Raw genomic sequence first — 19,695 nt, forward strand, 5'->3', positions numbered from 1 at the left:
CCCAGAGGAATCAAACTGCATCTCGGGAGGTGGTGCCCAGGCACTGATACCTTTAGAGCCCCGCAGGTGGTTGTAACGTTCTGCCAGAGTTCAGGACCACGGACGGCAAGGAAACAGCACAGACTTTTAGAATCAGAGAGGTCTGGGTTTGATTCTCCAACTGTACCACTTACTAGCTGTACAACTCTAGGCAAGCTCTTAATCCTAAGATCTTCTGTTTTCTCATCTGTATAACGAACACGACTCCCCCTACTTCTTAAGAATGCCATGGGAATTCAATAAGGCAATGCATGAAAGGCAAAAGCACAGTGCTTGGCACATCATAGGGACTCCATATTGTTTTTAAGAATAAAGAAAAGAAAGTGAAAAGGAGAAAGAAATAAAAAAGGTACTAAGATGAAGGGAAAGAGAAAAAGGGAGAGGAAAACGAAGCTGGAGAGTGAAAAGAAGAGGAGGAGGACTGAGATAACACACGGGAGAGATGGAGCAGGTGGGGAAATTGAAAGCATCGTTTTGACCCTAGATACGGTTCTATTTAAGTTGCAAATTAAGGTGAACTTTTATTAATCCTGCACAGAGCGGAGACTGTTACTGCTTAGCGTACATCAAGACCTGTCAAAATAGAATCGATTGTATTCCCTCGGAGCAGCAGTCGGCATCTTAGTGCAATCAAATTGAAGGCTGTATATTTTGAACCTTAATTTTATTTGACAGCTTATTGGCACTATTCACATACACGCCGGGAGGAAGCTGCCCCCGCGCTGCTCTTTCTCCCTTCTCCTCCTGCTCCCACACGCGATTGCTTGACACCACAGGTCACCGCTTTATGTGTAATACCAGCCTGGAGGAAAACACCTCGTCTGAAAAGCTAAGTGCCAAATCCAGGCTTGTCTGTGTTGACATGACCCACTCACCTCTCCTCCTATAACGTTTAAGTGTCACCAGAAATGAATCTCAAGCCCTTAAAGAGAATTCAAACATGCTGGACACCAGGAGAGGTGATAGGGTGGGAGGAGAGAAGAGAATCAGTGCTCTCTAAGATTACCTCATCATATGGGCTGGAAAATGTTTGCTGGCTGTGAAGAAGCATTTCCTGTGGCTAATTACAAAATTGTCCAGCATTGCTGATACATTTCTTTTTAAGATAGGATGGCAAGTACAGCAATTTGGTTAAACACATACACATTGTTCATTTATTCATGCTATGATATGTAACAGGCTGGGGAGAATGTTAAACCCATCAAATTCTTCATTCATGCAACATAGATTTATTGAAGACCTACTATGTCCCAGTGCCAGCCTGGGAATAATGATGGCTAAAACACAATGGCTTTTGCCTTCTTGGAACTGTCAGTCAGTTGTATGACATAGATCAAAGCAAAAATACTAAAATGTGCAAATAGACAAAGAAATATACAAGTTTTCCCTTTTGGGACATATTATACCAATCCCTTTTCTTTCCATTTGCCTTGGAAGTCTCAAACACAACCTTCAAGAGAAGTTGGAGAGTTCAGTGGGTAAGAGAATGGCTTTTGAAGTCGAACAGAACTAGGTGTAAATCCTGGCTTCATCCACTAGCTGAGTAGCCTTGGGAAAGTCATTCAACCTCTCTGAGCTTTACTTTCTCCATTTGTAAAATGAAAAGAGCAACAGGGTATGACCTTAAGGACTGCAGTAAGGTTTGAATGAGCCAAAAAGTACCAAAAATATAGAGCACAGAACCTGACATGGCATGTAACACACATGGTGGCTATTATTTTACTATTGCTGCTGTCGTTAGCATTTAAGATATAGCTGAACTATCACCTTATCTGTAAAATCATTCCTGCTTCCCTAGTAATATAGAACTTTGCACATACCTCCACCATAGCATTTTAATATTATAATTTTAATGACATAACTTTTTAGCACTTCTGTATAGTCAGGAAATGTGCCAATATCACCACTTAGTTTAATTCCTACAAATTCTACATGGTAAGCATTATTATTCCAACTTCATAGTTCAGGAAACTGAAATACAGAGAGGTTATGTGACTTGCACAAACTCACACAACAAGTAAGTGGTGGAACCAGAGTTATATCATGGGGCTTCTTTCTGAACCCAAAGGTGCTTTCTCACTATGTACATAGTGCTTCTGTGAATTGAGCTGCAGGAACCACATTATAGCTCCAACACTCTTCCTTCCTTGCAGACATGTTTCTTAAAGCCCCAAGATAATGTAAATTAAGGCAAAGGCTAGGAGAATCTTTGATGATGTCATTGACCACATCACAACCCCCACACCACGGGAGTCAGGCAAATGTTTCAGTCTAACGTTGACTCAAGGAAAGTTGAAAAGGTTTATTAGCACCAAGAGTGCAATAACTTCCTAAATCTTCTCCAAGTTCTACTCCCCATTCCTGACACATCCAAGTAAAGTATCCATGGGTCAGCCAAGGAGGTTGAAGGTGAGTGGTAGGTGGAGAGAACTCGATCAGGAGCTGAAACTGCTGTATCAACGTTGCCTTAGATCCTAAGAGCTCTTATCTTCTTCTCTGATCTGATAGGCCCCTCAGCACCCCACTGCAAACACCAAAAATCTCAACTACTAAATTGTATATACCAGATAAAGGAGAACAGACATTCTTCACTTTCCCTGCCCATATTCCTATTTACAAGGGACTATAACTGAGTCCAGTGTTTGTAGACAGGTTTAGCAGAGTCATTCATTCCATAAATATGTGTTGAGTGGTTACTAGGTTCCAAGCACTGAGCTAGACACTGAGAATACTGTAACTTAAGTGATAAAATGTTTGCTTGCATGAAATTTTTGTGCTAATTGAGAAGACACTTGAGTCAAATGATTACACAAAAACATATGTTCATACAAACTGGGAGGAAGAAATGAAACACGGGTCTAAGAAAGCATACAGGAGAAAAGATATCAGAGACGTCTTCCCTGAGGAGGTGACACTTAAGTTGAAATTGGAAATTCAGGATGAATTGGACCATGACAGTTGTGGGAAGGAATTGTGGAGGAGCAGAGAAAGAAAGAGCACTTCAGATAGGTGGAGACCAGAAGATGCAAAGCCTTGTAGGCTCTATTAAGAAGTTGGGATTTATCGCTTCTCGGCCTTTTGGCTAAGATCAAGTGAAGAAGTTGGGATTTGCCGTAAGGGTTTGCTATAGACTGAATGTTTGTGTTCCTCCAAAATTCATAGGTTGAAATCCTAACCCCTAATGTGGTGGTGTTACGAGGAGGGGTCTTTGGGAGGTGATTAGGTCATGAAGGTGGAGCCCTCATGAATGGTATTAGTGCTTTTATGAAAGGCCCCAGAGAGACCCATTGCCTTTTCTACCATGTGAGGATGCAACAAGACGACTGCTGTCTATGAACCAGGACGCAGCTCTCACCAGACACTAAATCTGCTGGCACCTTGATTTGGACTTCCCAGTCTCCAGAAGCATGAGAAACAAGTTTCTGTGGTTTATAAGCCACTCAGTCTATGGTATTCTGTTATAGCAACCCAAATGGACTAAGAGTCAATCTAGTTCAATGGTCAGAATGGAAAAAGATTTATAGAAGTTACCATGGATATATGTCCATATATAACCTGCCTGAAGGTGGAAGCTTCTTTGCCTACTCCAATTTTTTTTATTATGGAAATGTTTAAATGTATACAAGAGTAGAATCATATAATGAACCTCCATATTCCCAATATCCAGCTTCAATAATTAGTACTCAAGACCAATCTTGTTTCATTTATACTCCCACTCACTCCTTCCATATTACAGCAAAGAAACCCACATCATATAATTTATTCATAAATCCTTAATTTGATTTAAATATCTAAACCTCATTTGCTTCACAATGTTATACCTCAATAATCTACAACAATCTATGTGTTTATGTATATGTTTTACTTATGAGACTATGATTTCCCAGCCTAGTAGGAATTTTATATGCATAATGATTGGTTTCTATGTCCACGGCTTCTAACTCAGGGAATGCCACATGGAGGAACTTAATGGGTAGTTTTTGGTGGAGTGAATAAACATGCAGCCTGTATTTTTCAAATGTGTATGAGTCAGAAAATGTTAGAATGATTAATGTGTCCATATGTGCCTCAGCTTTGGAATCCTGTACCCTAGGCAAAATATGGAAGTATCAAGGACCTGTATTCTCTCCCTTGCTCTTACTGCAACTTCAGCCCCCCAGACCTAGAGCCATTGAGGACAGCTGTCTGAATAGACTCTGAGTATTAAATTTCCCCAGAGAAAGCAAATATCATCATCCTAACACCATTTAAAAAGGGACTCCAGTCACTCTGATGTATTCAGGGAGAAAGTAAGAACCAATGGGTTAAATCCTGAAGACCTCAGTTTCAATTGTCCTATTGTCTCTGCTTGTCTCCATTTCACAGTGGCATGGAGTATGTATGCTCCAAGTGCCTTTATTTAGAAGTTATATCCAAAATGGAAGAACCCTGTGTACTCTGAAGATGGCAGCCAACAATTTCTCTGCTTCCACCTTGGAACTGATGGTGACTCTTTTGCTATTCTCTAAACTAGACCTTTTTCCTGTTCCCAATCCCCTCCATAAAAGTGAACACCACAGTTAGCTGAGTCTGTAACTTTAGATCAGCAGTCCTGACCCACATAAGCTATTCTGAAGAGTGAGCCAGGGTTGCACATTTCCTCCAGCAGTGCTTCCAGGAGTAAGGTTTCAATCCATTTCCTCCAGCAGTGCTTCCAGGAGTAAGGTTTCAATGCATCAGAGCAAGTGAAATCATACAGTCATTGTCAATCACGTACTCCTATTTTTGGAGCCTGGAGGGAAAATGAAGTTCCAGGACACCTTGCCAAACTTCTGGTTAGATTTATATACAACCAGGATAGGCAAGCACACTTGTGTGTGTGTGTGTGTTGTATACATGTACATGTATATGCATATATGGATCCCATTGACTTTTCAGGAATCAACTTCATTGCTACAGAACCCCTCTCTTCTCTCCTTTACATGGCAGAGGATAAGAGGGTTCAGAATAATTAATACCACAGGCTTAGAGATCAGACAGATGAACAGGTTCAAATCTTGTCATGGCTTTAGCCATGTGACCTTGAACAAGCCACATAATCCTTTTGAACCTCAGTTCACTGGATCACCAAATAAAAACAACACTTCCATTTCATATGCTGTTATGAGGCTTACTTGTAAGATAATGACAACAAACATCTCTGAAGCACAGTTCCTGGCACACAGGAAGTTCTCCATACGTGGTACTATTATCATTAATTCAATATTTGTTAAACTTATCTTCAGGAAAATGAGCTTCCGTAGCAGAAGAACTAATTGACAAAAGGAGATCTGAGTTTCTTCTATGGCATTCCCTTGACTTTTGACCTCACTGATTGTGTCTCATTCTCCTCACTGTAACAGAAATGAGGGGAGTGGGTTTGAATTACATAATCTCTAAGGTCTTTCAGGTCTAGCATTCTATGTAAAATGCAAGGATAAGCTGCCCTCCCAAATCCTTCCTCATTTGAGATCAGGGTAATGAGTACATAATTAGAAGAGGGGCAAAGGTAACACTCCTCGCTTGATGTTTAATTCTGGATGGCAACCATATATAAGGGCAGTCTTGCACCCAGGGTGAAAGGACAGCAGAAAACAGCCAAATGGCAAGCTATCTCTACAAAAAAGTGGCAGGATGGTTCTGAGAACCAGTTAGAAGACTGAGAAAAGAGAAACATGGTCAACAGAGCCCTCTTGGACAGTAATTCTCCATGCTGCAAAACAAAAAATAAACAACAACAAAACAAAAACAAAAACCGGGGTACTAAAATCTGAGGCTTTTCTCAAAGCTGGCTCTTCCTCATTCTCTGAAGAAGGGCATGAGTTCAAATCCTGACTTGTCCATTCCTAGCTGGGGCACAGTGGACAATGACAAAAGTCCATTGTTAACATTGATTAGGGCTTTACTACGTGTTTCCAGGAGCAGTGCTAAGGGTTTTTCATTCATTATATGACTCAGTCCTCCAGGCAACTGTATGATTGCATGATGAGGAAACTGGGATTTAAAAATATTATGTTTGTTGCTCAGGTCAGATGATAAGGGTCACAGTAAGAATTTAAATTCATTCAGTGAAAACCTCTAGAGCACTGCTTAATCACTACCTCCCTTTTTTGATATTTAGTTTCTTCATATTTTAAAGGTTACAACAAGGTCACAGAGTTGTTATAAAGATTATATGAGATGATAAAAATAAGTCTTTCTGTTTCTACTCTTCTGAAAGCTTTAATAATTTCTGTAATCCTAAAAGTAGACCCATGAATAACATGCTACTTTTATTATCTCCACTTCATAGATGAGGGAACTGAGGCCTCGGGTTTAAGTAATTGTCCAATTCATATAATTTGAGAGTGGTAGAACCAGGATTTGAACCCAGGACTCATTTTTAAGTCAGTGAAAAAATGCAACTAGAATTCTCTGCTGAACAAAAAAAAGACTAACTTTACAATGCAGAAATGTGACAGGTACCGTGATGTCAGCCCCATGGTCAAAGCCAATATTGACAATGATAAATCATTCTAATAGTACATATCTTTAATATGATGTAGTGATAATAGCATGGTGGTCTACCTGTGTGGTCTTATAACCTCAGTGTAATTATAAGAAAACTATCAGAAAAATTCCAGTGTCGGGGTATTCTAGAAGATATCTGACCAGTACTCCTCCAAATTGTCAAAGTCATTGAAAAACAAAAAGGTCTAAGAAAACATACTAGACAAGAGGAGCCTAAGACAATATTACAACTACATGTCATATAGGATCCTGGATCCACTATCAGGATGGAACAGAAAAAGAAGATTAGATGAAAACTAAGGAAATCTGAATAAAGCATGGGTTTTAGTTAACAGTAATATATGAATTGACTCATTGTGACAAACATACCATACTAATGTCAGGTGTTAATGATCAGAAAAACTAGGTATTAGGTATGTGAGAAGTCACTCGACTATCTTTGCAAGTTTTCCGTAAATATAAAACTAGTCTAACCTAAAAAGTTTATTCAAAAACTGTTTTTGAATTCAAAAGGGAGAGTTTTTAAAAAACAGCAAATATGTGGCTCAAGCCTGTAATCCCAGCACTTTAGGAGGCCGAGACGGGCGGATCACGAGGTCAGGAGATCGAGAGACCATCCCGGCTAACACGGTGAAACCCCGTCTCTACTAAAAAATACAAAAACTAGCCGGGCGAGGTGGCGGGCGCCTGTAGTCCCAGCTACTCGGGAGGCTGAGGCAGGAGAATGGCGTAAACCCGGGAGGCGGAGCTTGCAGTGAGCTGAGATCCGGCCACTGCACTCCAGCCTGGGTGACAGAGCAAGACTCCGTCTCAAAAAAAAAAAAAAAAAAAAAAAAAAACCAGCAAATATGTTCTCAGACATAGAGTAGCAAATTTGCCAGGAGTTTAAACTTTGGAGCCGGCTACTCTGGCTTCAAATCCCAGCTGTACTATGAGCTGTGCCACTTGGGCCAACTGTTTAATATCTATTTGCCTCAGTTTCATCATGTGAAAAGTGGGATGATATTAATAGCATAATTCACAGGATTGCTGAGAGAACTAAATTAGTGAATGTATGTAAAGCCCACAGAGAAATGCCCAACACTATGTGCTATGTATTGCTATTTTGTCATTGTTTAAATCAATGGAGAAACAATTTTAGAGTGGAATTTAGATTATTTCATGTTTTAACTTCGTAAGAGCTGTTCTTGATACTAACTTTAGTTTACTTTAGACAGTTTTTACCACGTCAGTAGTTTTAGCCATAAATCACGCTTTTCTCCACATTTCCCCCAAGGGTTCTGCAATAGCCTTATGCTGTTTTGCCTATCTGTCATTCATTTATCAGATTTTTGGTTACAGCATATTGATTTTCCCTTGGAGAGATGCTGCCCCAATTTCACGAATAGGCACGTGTCCTTTATTTGGCAAATCAGTACACTGATTAGCTCAGGAATGTGCATGCGACCTAAGCTAAGCCAATGAGAGTTTTGCCTGGGTCTTTTGCTGTAACTATTAGAACAGGGCAGTCATGAGAGAACAACTTATCAGAAAATGAATACTGAGCTAAGAAATTGAGAGAAGATAGCGATAAAATGGGGATGGCATTGCTTGAGTTCTTATAATAACAGTAAAAATTGACATTCACTAGGCACTTATTATGTATCAGGCACCATTCTTAGCGCTATCTTAATTCTAATAAACTCCCTATACAGAAGAGGAAGTTAGGGACATACTTTTTTATCTCTATTATGAATTTTTTTGGTACTTAAAACAGTTCTCAATTCAACAAAATAGGTTGTGTGGGAGGAGAAAAAAAATCTTTACCTTTAAAATAAACTGAATTTTGGTGAAGTCTTTGAGTGTTTGCAGAAATATACTGACGTTGTGAAGACAAAAAATATTGACCTCTGATGGAGAAAAGTGATTTTGCTAAAAGAAATATAAAAAGGGTAGATTAACTTTGTAATGATTTTTTATTCTTATTAATAAAATTTAAATACAGTGCTTTTAGGAAGCTAATTGCTCTTCAGCTCCTAGAAAGAGTTTTTTTAAAAGGACAGTGATTACTTATCAAAATGTTCAGCCAATATGTTCTCAGAGCAGAGATAATTTCATCTCCAGAAATTGTATGTCTCAAGTTAATATACACCTCTGATGTCCGGATAAATTCAGAGGGATATTGCCGAGGCTGCAAAAGGCTGGAAGAAATTAGGTTAATAGATGTGCGTGGCTCTTTCAAAGAGATCTGAGCGTTTGATCTTATTTGATCCATTTATGAAATGCTTACAAGAGACAATTAAAATAACCTCATCACAGGTCTCCTGGTCTCTGAAGCCACTCCCTAAAAACAAATATCTAAACACCAAAATCATAGATCTACTCCGTGCTCAAGTCCCTCCATGTCTCATGCTGCCCACAAAACCAAATCCAGACTGCCCTGTAAAGTAAAAACTCCTCTATAATAGAGGTCCAGTCAACCTCACTATTCTCTTTTTCTCACTTTCTCTCTCATTCTCTCACACACACATCACACTAAAACACACACACACACCTGCCTTTGCACACACACTTATACCTACACATATTCACAATTAAACATGGAAAAATTCATAATAGAGATAAAAAGTATTTCCCTAACTTCCTCTCGTGTATAGGGAGTTTATTCGAATTAAAATAGCACTAAATATGGTGCATACATAAGTGTCTAATACATAAGTGTCCAGTGAATGTCAATTTTTACTATTATAAGAACTCAAGCAATACCATCACCACATCTACACATGTATGTATACATATTCCTATACATCTATACATAAACCTCTACATAAAAGCACACTTATATACAGGTACACTCATGCCTACCTACACTCACATTATACACATATACACTCACACCCACACACACAACTACAAATACATACCTGACACAAACACATACACTCAAACCTTTACATACACACACACACACACACAGAATATGAAGCTACAATGATGCATACACTTTTCACAAAACACACCCTGAACGACACCCACTTTCCTGCCTATGCCTACACTATTTCTTCTGCCTGGAATTCTTCTCCTTATTATCTCCCCCTACTGAAATCCTACCCACTCTTTTCAGGCCTAGCTCAAATGCCAATACTCCCATGGAACCTAATTCTCCATCTGGAATTCATTTTCGCATTTTCTTTGCCTTTAGAACACACTTTCCCCTTACTTGTGTATTCATAAGCCCACATGCCTTCAGTGCTTTCCATTGTGCAGGGCACTGCTGGAAGCCCTGGGGCTACAGTGGTGAACAGTCCTCAGAGAGGACTATCCTATCCCTAGAGTTTCCAGTCTGGGTGGAGAGATGTCAAAGCTCAATAGCAATGAAGTGAGAAAAATGCTATGCCGGCAGCAAACACAGGATGCTGTTGAAGAATACAGCTTCCTAATCTGGAAGGGAATCAAAAAATGCTTCTAACAGGAAGTGGCTTCCAAATATGAAACAGGCCAGGCGTGGTGGCTCGCGCCTATAATCCCAGTACTTTGGGAAGCTGAGGTCGGCGGATCGCTTGAGGTCAGGAGTCCCATCTGTACTAAAAATACAAAAATTAGCCAGGCGTGGGTCTGTAATCCCAGCTACTTGGGAGGCTGGGGCATGAGAATCACTTGAACCCAGGAGGCAGAGGTTGCAGTGAGCCGAGATTGCGCCACTGCACTCCAGCCTGGGTGACAGAGCAAGAGTCTCTCAAAAAAAAAAAAAAAAAAAAAAAAAAAGAGGACCAAGGGAGTTAGTGGGTTGCCTGTTATGGGGTTTTATCTTTATCCTATGGGCAAGTGACATATGTAAGGGATGGGGATGAGGATTTATTGAAGACCTATTGAAATCATTCCCTGAATTAGAAGTGGATTAAACACTTCTTCTCAATGTAGTGCAGAGACAGTGTTTCTAGCTAGAAGATTCAGAAGGCAGAGTGACGAGCTGGGAGGTGGCTGCAGGAATCTGGATGACACAGATGACCACCACCATGGTGGTCAGGCTGGTGTGAACTCAAAGTGTAGAATCAACAGAACTGAGATGGGCTGTAGGGGTGGGGAATAAGGGCCCAGTTGGCCTTGAATTTTGGTTCTGTAGAGTGTCAAGGCTGGCCAGTCTTCCTCAACCACGTGATCCATGTTCGATATAGTATAGTGCTCACCCACGATGCAGTTCAAGAAATATCCGCTGAAATGAATTCAATTCTGACTGTAGCATATCATCGATTTTTACTTAGAATTCAGAGTTTAAAAAGAGAAGTTGCCTGTTTACTCATCTTCTCTCCTTGGAGACAAGACAATAGGAATTGCAAAATTAAAAATCAGAGAGGAGATTTATTAAAACCAACAACAGAAGCAGAGTTCAGGCTGCCTGTGCTCTAGTCTGGCTGGGCCCAGTTAATTCATTGGGTGGTTTCAGAACCATGGGGAAACAGCCTTTAAAACAAACACTTCAAGCTTGCAAACCTTCGGAGTACATTTCACTCCAGAAAATAAGCCGTGATTTACTCCCAAGCTGGAGAAAACATGAGTAATTAAGTCTTCAGGAAGATGATGTTAAGGAGGAAAAACAAAGCAAATGGGAGACCAATTTCTCTCCACCTGAAATATAAAGTCTGCCAAAGGACATGAGATAAATGGCCGTGAAGGAAATTTAAAATGATTTACTGTCCATATTTAGCATAAGTAACAACATCGATTAGCATCACTTCCATGCCTCTGCATGCACATCTGACACACAAACAAACTGATCGCAGGTTAACATGTAAGTAATTTTGTGTCTTGGGTTGCTGCTTGAAACCAAAAGCAGATCTAAATGTAATTGATCCGGAAACAACAATAAAGATACCAGAGCCACTACCGTGGCTTGATATTAGGTTGACATATGCTGTATCTGGAGGACTTTGCAGTTGAGTTCAGTGATTTTTTTTAAACCAATACCTGATCTAAAGAGTATCCACGAAAACTAGTCTGCTGAAATCAACCGTCACTTTGGGACCCAATTTTTCCCTGTGTGGTATGCACAAACAAGTTTCTATGAAGAAATTGCTAAAGAGCAGGTGTGGGTCAAACCTGCTCTGTCTTCACTGCCACGAGTCTTGGATGGCTACCGGCAGAGTAAAACCAAGAACTGTTTTAAATGCAACGATTGGAGGTGGTGGGATTATGAAGCTTTGGCATGAATAAGAACCTTTCCTGGAAGCTGATTGAGAATGCAGACTCCCAGATCTCTGAAGTGTTGGAATCAGTAGATCTGGGATAAGGTGTGGGATCCTGACTTTTCAACCAGCGTTCTAGGTCATTCTGCTCTGAGTGGTCTAAGGACCCCATTTTAAGGAGCACCACAAGACGACCTAGGACTAACAAACGGGATTAAATACAGCCTAAGAACAAGATAGAAATCTTTCTTCTTGGGTTACTTATGTAACTAGTGGCAATTGCCAGCAGATCTAAATGAGTTTAATCAGCTATTAGAGCCTTAATTAAATTCCTCTCAGTTGAAATTTCAGAATTGCCTAATTGTTACACAGCTCACATTGGAGCAGTAGATTTTTTTTCCTCCCATAACTGCTCTCAAGATAATCTAGTATCTTTATGGATAACAGCATCAACTGTCTTAGAACCCAGAACTGATCTGGTAATTCATAGAAACGTGTTTTCATTGTTATTTCCATGAACAACCCGCATCTCTGCTTCCATTCTCCTCTTGAGGTTCAGCCAACAAGGGAAGAGCTGAATGCTTGTTCAACCTCAAATTTAAAAGCGGAAAAATCTTTGGAACAAAGAGCCATCATTTTCTTCAGGAGTTCATGTATAATCTTCAGTCCTCCAGAGTTCCTTTGTTGCCAGATCCCTGGGGATAGATAGGAGTCCTATTTCTTTGGATTACTTTTAATTCTTTGTGTGCTCTTAAAAGTGATGGGTTCTTGTAATTAGCTAAAAAGTTAATAGTGTTTTCTCTCTCTCTTTTGGTTCTACCTTGGAGTAATATAATGCCAGAGACTTGAAAAATCAGCAAAAATAAAAAAGGAGCTCTTTCATAATCATGGATTAATTTTTTGAACTTGCTCTTGGGAGTCCTTCATTGTGCAATTTCCGTATCAGTCTGTCTTCCATAGGCTGCAATGATAATTATTAAATCATTAACAAGTATAATTGTTGGCATTTATTGAGGTACTGTGATCACCCCAATGGGCATTTTCTATTTTACCCTCATAATCCTCTGATAAAAATGCCATTATTAGCCTCGTTTTATAAATTGGGAAACAGGGAAGGTAAGTGACTTGCCCAAGATCAAACAGCGAGTGAGAAGACCTGGAATCTGAGCTTGGACTTCAGGGCAAGAGCTGTTACCACTGCCTGATATTTCCAAGGCTGCCATTCTATTTGCTTTGGGAAATATTAAGGCAAACACGAGCAGTTTGCTTTCATGAGGGAATATTTCATGGATCAGTTGGGAAGAGAGCATTAATAATTCGCACCATGCAGCAGGGTGATGTCCTGAGAGCTGGAGAAGCCGGGTTCTGGCCCCAATACATACAATCTTCCACTTTGGGAAGGGGCAACATTTTCTTTCCATATGGAGCACAGGAGGTGGGGAGAAAGCAGCCAGAGGTGGTCTTGCAGTTTGCTTTTATGCATGACAGTTTTACTTCCTCCATTTGCCCATGAATTGACTCTTCTGAGGACCTTGAATTCCACCACAGAAAATGCCTCTGACAGCAGAGTTGCAGTGAGCCCTACTTTGCAGGCTTGATGCTGAATTTCACCGCTACTAACACGGACATCCAAAAAGCAATTCAGGTCAAATGTGAACCGTGTGACAATTAGGTACTCTGGGGGTTTCAACCAAGAGGAATGTCATTAAGGCTCTAGCAGCTGATTGGACTTCTTCCTTGCCTCTGTGGTCATCTCCATCCATTACATAAGGGGCCTTAGAAGAGAGGATTTCATCTTCCTTCTGTATCATGTTATATTTGAGATATTGTTGGCCAAGACAACACAATTCTGTTTCTATATCTGCATCTGTTATTATCAAAACCCAAACATAAACTTGGTTGGACTTCTTAAGAGGATGTTTCTTGGAGGAGAAAACTAGAATGCATATAGGTCTGCAAAAAAAGTTTAGGAGGAGATGTGAAGGCAACTGGAACAATCACAGAAACAGGAATTGGGACTGGGGAAGGTTAAACACACAACATTGCATGAGAACTTGACCTAAGGCCAGTCTTTTATTACAATAACAGTGATAACTATTATTATTTTTTAACACTTGCATAAAGACAATTTAGAAATATGATAAAGGTTTTTGTTTGACCTTCTAATGTACTTTTTCTGGGTAAATTTCAAAGATCAGCATAGCATCCAATTGTAAAATAAATGAAATGCCATTTGCAATCTGGCAGAGTAAATAGCTCTTTTGGGGAGTATTTACCTGAATGATATTAAGCAGCTCTTGTTCCCTCAGCAAACTTGCCAATAAGAGTTAGAAAGTGGCCAAGAGAGGTAGACTCTGATCCTGGGCTGACAGCTGAGAGAGCCTTTTATTTATTGGGATAATCAATTCATTCTTACCAGCCTAAAAATTATGACTGAACACGACTATAGATATGACTTCTCTTACTCTATGGCAAGTTTTTTTTTTTAAATGAAAACCTTGAAAAGTAGCAAAATTTGGGGCTGAGTGTGTAACAGTTTATAAAAGGAGATAAGTTCCAGGTAATTAAACTGCAGGCTAAGGAAGCATGAGGCTTCAATGCATCAAACCTGACTTGAAGGATCTAACAAGTCAAAAGCTGATGGATTTCCTCACTCAGCATTATGTAAAAAGCCAATTCCATTTGGATCTCAGCCCTGAACATTCAAAGTTAACCTCAATGACTGTGTCTGCAGAGTTTTTGCAATAAGGTTACAGAATCTGGAGGTATCAATCAGTGAACAGCATTTCATCCCCCATGCCTATGAAAAGTTATTGGGTTGTGAGAGTTGAAATGTCTGGAACTTGGTGGCAGGTCTCTGATGGGCATTTGTTCTTCTGTATCTGGGGCCAAATAATAAATTTAAGTTTTTGAGATGGACATTTTCCTTCTTCCAAATGAAAGGGGTTGGTGCCTAAGGCCCTGCTAGTTATTGCAAGGATGCTAACCAACGCCCTTGTGGATGGGTGAAATCCATCGTTATGATGAAATGCACACTGATGAGAATTTCAGTTTCCCTTAGATGAGATGGTATTTTGACAATCATTTTTCTTTGCTCATCTCTGGCCCAAAACTACATTGCTCCAGGCTTGTCTGGGATCTAAAGTATTCCAACAAGAGGATCATTTGAAATACTAAAGCCAACAGAAGATTTAATAGTGAGAAAACAGTAATAAGCTTAATGACAGCTTTGCCCAGTTAAAAACGTGATTATTCTAAGGCAGTGGGGGAAGAGGAGGTTTCCCTTGGGATGGGACAGATAAGACTTGCTATTTTTGAAAACTAAGCCTAAGTGACCCACCACTGTCAATCCAATTTCACCCAAACCAATTATCCCCATCTCAGACAGTAATCAACAATTTGAGAGCCCTATGGAGCCACTGGGAGAAATGAGAATCATGATGACCAATCAGGCAGCCTCTCAGCATTGCTTTTCCCACTGAATTATTAATATACTGCCAAACACAGCAGTTTAAAAGAACCATGCATTTGGAGTTGGAAGACCCAAGTTCAAGTTCAGCTCTGATACTTATGAGCTATGTCACATCAAAACTTTTCGAGCTCACACAAATTGTAGCCAAAAGCAGAATCTCAAGATTCCTGATTTCTCCAAGTGTTACAACCAATAAACAGCACTATTCTGTAGGTTTTCAGTTTCTTAGGGTTGGATCACATGCATTCATCTGGTTCATTCATTCATGGAGTGCCTACTATGTGCCATAAACTTCTCACACTGGTGACACAGCAGTGAATAGACTCTAAACCTGGGGTCAGCATACCACAGCCCAAGGGCTGTTTTTGCACAGCCCACCAGCTAAGAATGGGTTTTCCATTTTTAAATTGTTGAAAAAAAATGAAAAGAGTAATATTTGGTGACACAATTATAAAATTACATAAGATTTGAATGTGAGTATCCATAAATAAAGTTTGATTGGAACACAGCCATGCTTATTTCTGTACATAGCCTCAACACTTGCCTTTGCACTAAAAAAGGAGAGTTGAGTGCTTGCCATAGAAAGAGTATGGCCCACAAAGCCTAAAATATTTACTAGCCAGCCCTTTATAAAAAGAGTTAGTGGTTATGCCAATCCCTGCTCTAAGTCCTTATCTGTAAAGGATCCACTCACCAGTGAGGAAGATAAAATACAATGCCCCCTGAATTAATTGTACAAGAAAACAGAAAATGCTAAGAGCCAAAGGGTGAAAGGTGCAAGAAATGCAGAGGGCTTCAGATGTGAGAGGCAGATCTGACGAGGGAAGAAAGAAATCATGAAGCAGTGCAATGGAGGGGAGTTCTGCAGTTTGCAAAGGACCTGAAAAGTCAGAGTGGAAAGAAGGGATGTGTAGGATCAGAGAACAGCACGTGCAAAAGCTTAGAAGCTGAGTTTAAGTGATATGTTTGTGAACTAGGAAGTTGTCCAAACAGGAAGAAACACAAATATATAAAGAAGAAGAGAGGGAAAGAGGAATAAAGGGATACCGTGGGACAAGATTGAAGAAGCCCTTGGATATTGGGCTACAATCCCTTTATGCACATTGGAATTTGGTTGCATTTAAGTTCAAATTGGAAATTGGCCTTGGGAATCCCTCTGACTCAACATCTGGGGATAATATTGATGATTTTATCCACATGTGGCTAGGACTTAGCACTCTTCACATATTTTGAAATTGTCCTATTTGCAAGTAATTGATGTCATGTCCTTCATAAACACATCCATACTGGTCAGAGCATTTGGATAAAACTGAAGGCCAGTTTTTTTGACCATCTCTCCACTGACTACCTCCAGTCCACTGTAGCCACCCATTCCTATGGGTGAAATTCACTTAGAACTGCTTGACTTGAGTGACTCTAAATTTAGAACCTCCAGTCCACTGTAGCCACCCATTCCCATGAAGGAAATTCGCTTAGAAATGCTTGACTCAAATGACTCTAAATACAGCTCTCATTCAGCTATTCTTATGTCTCCTCTCCAGCATCATCCCTGGTCTCTATCTTCTCTCAATTAGTCTATTCATTCATGCCTTCATTTCTTCCCCATTCCAACTTAGACCTCTTTATCCATAACATCAACAGATTTCCTGTCATACCCACAATTTTCCTGCCCCCACTCTGTCTTCCTATCACACCCACCTGGCACCACCATCCCCAACTCTGAGTTGATCCCACCACTTCCACACCTGTAAAGCAGCAAGTACAGGTGGAGAATATCATATAACCACATAGATTAATGTCATTTCAAATTTAAGGACTCCCTCTCTGGCTAAAAATCTTTCTCTTTTTCCTAATTGCATCTCTCCCATTCCCTAGAAACTATTTCAAACCTTCACACCTGCCCACAAGACTGCAAAGCTGCCAGCTCCAGCCCCACTCCCAGCTGATGAATCTGCCTCTTATTTCAGACTCTATGGACAACCCACATCACCCACAAACTCACCTGCCTCTGCACACGTCTTTCTTCTCCCCTTTCAGTAATAAAGGAGACATCTCTCCTCTAGGCTAACAGGCATCCCAGCCCTTGGGCTGTAGACACATTCCCTTCTGCACTGTCCTTGCCTCTCAAACTGACCTAAGATCTCCAGTGGTTTTCACTAAATCCAATAGGTGCGCTGCACATAAGCCCCTCCTCTGCATTTGACAATGGGACTACTCCCATCTTTCTTGAGTCTCTCTGCCCTAGACTGTCATGACACTACCATTACCCAACTGTTTCCCACCTCGTTGGCTGATTCATCTCTGCCAAAATGCAAGTTTCTCTTTCTCTGGACACATCTGACTTGTCTTTCCTCTCCCTCTTGCCCCCAGACATCCAGGTTCAGGCCTCTTCTGTTCCACAGTCTCCAGTTATCACCTCTTTTGATAGCCCCTGATCTGTTGCCTTTCCCCCATTCTTCTCTACTGCCTCCAAGAAACCTCAAACTCAGTAGGCTTAGGGAAGAACTCAGCCTCTTATCTTCCATCATAAAAAATAGTTTATCGCCCCTCTGCCATATAGGAGTTCTTGAAATCCCAACCATGGAAATATCCCCTAATTCATCTCTCTTCTGCCACCCCCATATATATTAAATCAATCACCAAGCCTTGATAGTTCTAATATTTGAACATTTTTTACTTCTTTCCTAATTCACAGCCACCACCCTCATCCAGGCCTTCACCTCTCTCACTAATTTATGCCTCAGCATCTTACCTGGCCTTCTTGCTTCTGGTAGATTGCTCTTCAGCCCATCTTCAAAGCAGCAGCCCAAACCACCACTTTATTTTTTATTTATTTTTTTGAGACAGGGTCTTATTCTGTCTCCCAGGCTGGAATGCAGTGGCACTATCTCAGTTCAGTGCTACCTCCACCTCCCTGGTTCAAGCGATTCTTATGCCTCAGCCTCCCGAGTAGTTGGGATTACAGGTGCACACTACCACACCCGGCTAATTTTTGTATTTTTAGTAGAGATGGGGTTTTGCCATGTTAGCCACGCTGACCTCAAACACCTGACCTCAGGTGATCTGCCCGCCTCAACCTCCCAAAGTGGTGGGATTACGGGCATAAGCCACTGTGCCTAGCCCAAACCATCACTGTGTATCTCTGTGTATCTGGCCCTTCTACTCCCCAGCTTATGGCCTTTTAATGGTTCCCCACTGCAGCTGGAATCAAGTGAAAATGCCTGACCATGGTCTAAGTGACCTGGCCTCTTCCCCAGGCCTTCCTATCCCTCTGCAATCATGACAGCCTCATTTTGACAACCAACTCCTGGTTCCAGCCCTGCCCCACATCAATTCGTGAATCACACAGAACTAATGACAGGCTTCTGAGTACATCGAGCTTTTTTCTCAGTGCCAGGTTTCAACATGCTACTCACCCTGCCTAGAAAACCCCTTCCCACTCTCTGCCTGGCACTCTCCTATGTGTCCTTCAGAACTCAACACAGACGGCAGCTGTTCTGGGAAGCAGCCTCCAATCCCATAAAACTGGGCAGTGGCCTCTCCTTCCCCTACCTCACCAGGTGTTGTGAGACCCGCACACTCATCTGTCTGCGCTAGCGGACTCGTTGAGGGTGGGACTGTGTTCTGTTTGCCTTTGTGTCCCTTGCACCCAGCCCAGGGCTGCTTACATAATGGATGCACAAATACCTATTAAACGAACAAGTTAGCCAGGAGTGGTGGCTCACATATGTAATCTCAGCACTTTGAAGGCGAGGCAGGAGGTTCAATTGAGACCAGGAGTTTGAGACCAGCCTGGGCAACATGGCAAAACTCTGTCTCTACTAAAAATACAAAAATTAGCTTAGTGTGGTGGTACATGCCTACAATCTCAGTTACTCGGGAGGCTGAGGCATGAGAATCGCTTGAACCCAGGAGGCAGAGGTTGCAATGAGCCCAGATTGCACCAATGCACTCCAGCCTGGGCAATAGAGCAAGACTCTGTCTCTAAATAAATAAATAAAACAGGCAAGTTAACACACAGAGGTACCAATATGACCACCATAACTATGATCTTCCTGCAGTCAATTATCAACTTTAATGATCTCTTCTGGTAATAGGCCCTGAAAATGATGTGGATTTTGAAGTCAGCCACATCTGTACCTGAATTCCCAGCTCTTCTGCTTACCAGCTATGTGAACTTGACTAACTTTACTTCTTGGACACCAGTTTCCTCATATGTAATGTGGGCATAATAGGAGTAATCACATGATATTATTCTCATGGAAATAAATAAAGTAGTAACTGCAAGGCACTTGTTGAACTATCTGTCACATAGTCCCTACTCAACCAGGATTAGGTGTTTTATTATATATGGGGATCTTAGAAGGATGACATTAACTCATGTTTGTGAACCAGCAATCAGATGTCTGGCCCACCAAAGGTATTTAGTCAAGGTTCCTTCTCACCTACGATGTGCATGTTCTTGTAAGTTGAGTGGAGGACACTGGCACAACT

At 40.9% G+C, this 19,695-nt stretch overlaps 1 protein-coding gene across 4 annotated transcripts in view; it reads right to left on the bottom strand.

Annotated features, from left to right (window-relative positions):
- LOC105467787 (glutamate ionotropic receptor NMDA type subunit 2A) overlaps nucleotides 1-19,695 on the bottom strand; it is a 444,595-nt gene that overhangs the window by 109,603 nt on the left and 315,297 nt on the right. The gene's annotated exons all lie outside the window — the stretch shown is intronic.

Source organism: Macaca nemestrina, chromosome 18 (assembly GCF_043159975.1).
Source record: "Macaca nemestrina isolate mMacNem1 chromosome 18, mMacNem.hap1, whole genome shotgun sequence".
NCBI classification, from domain to species: Eukaryota; Metazoa; Chordata; class Mammalia; order Primates; family Cercopithecidae; genus Macaca; species Macaca nemestrina.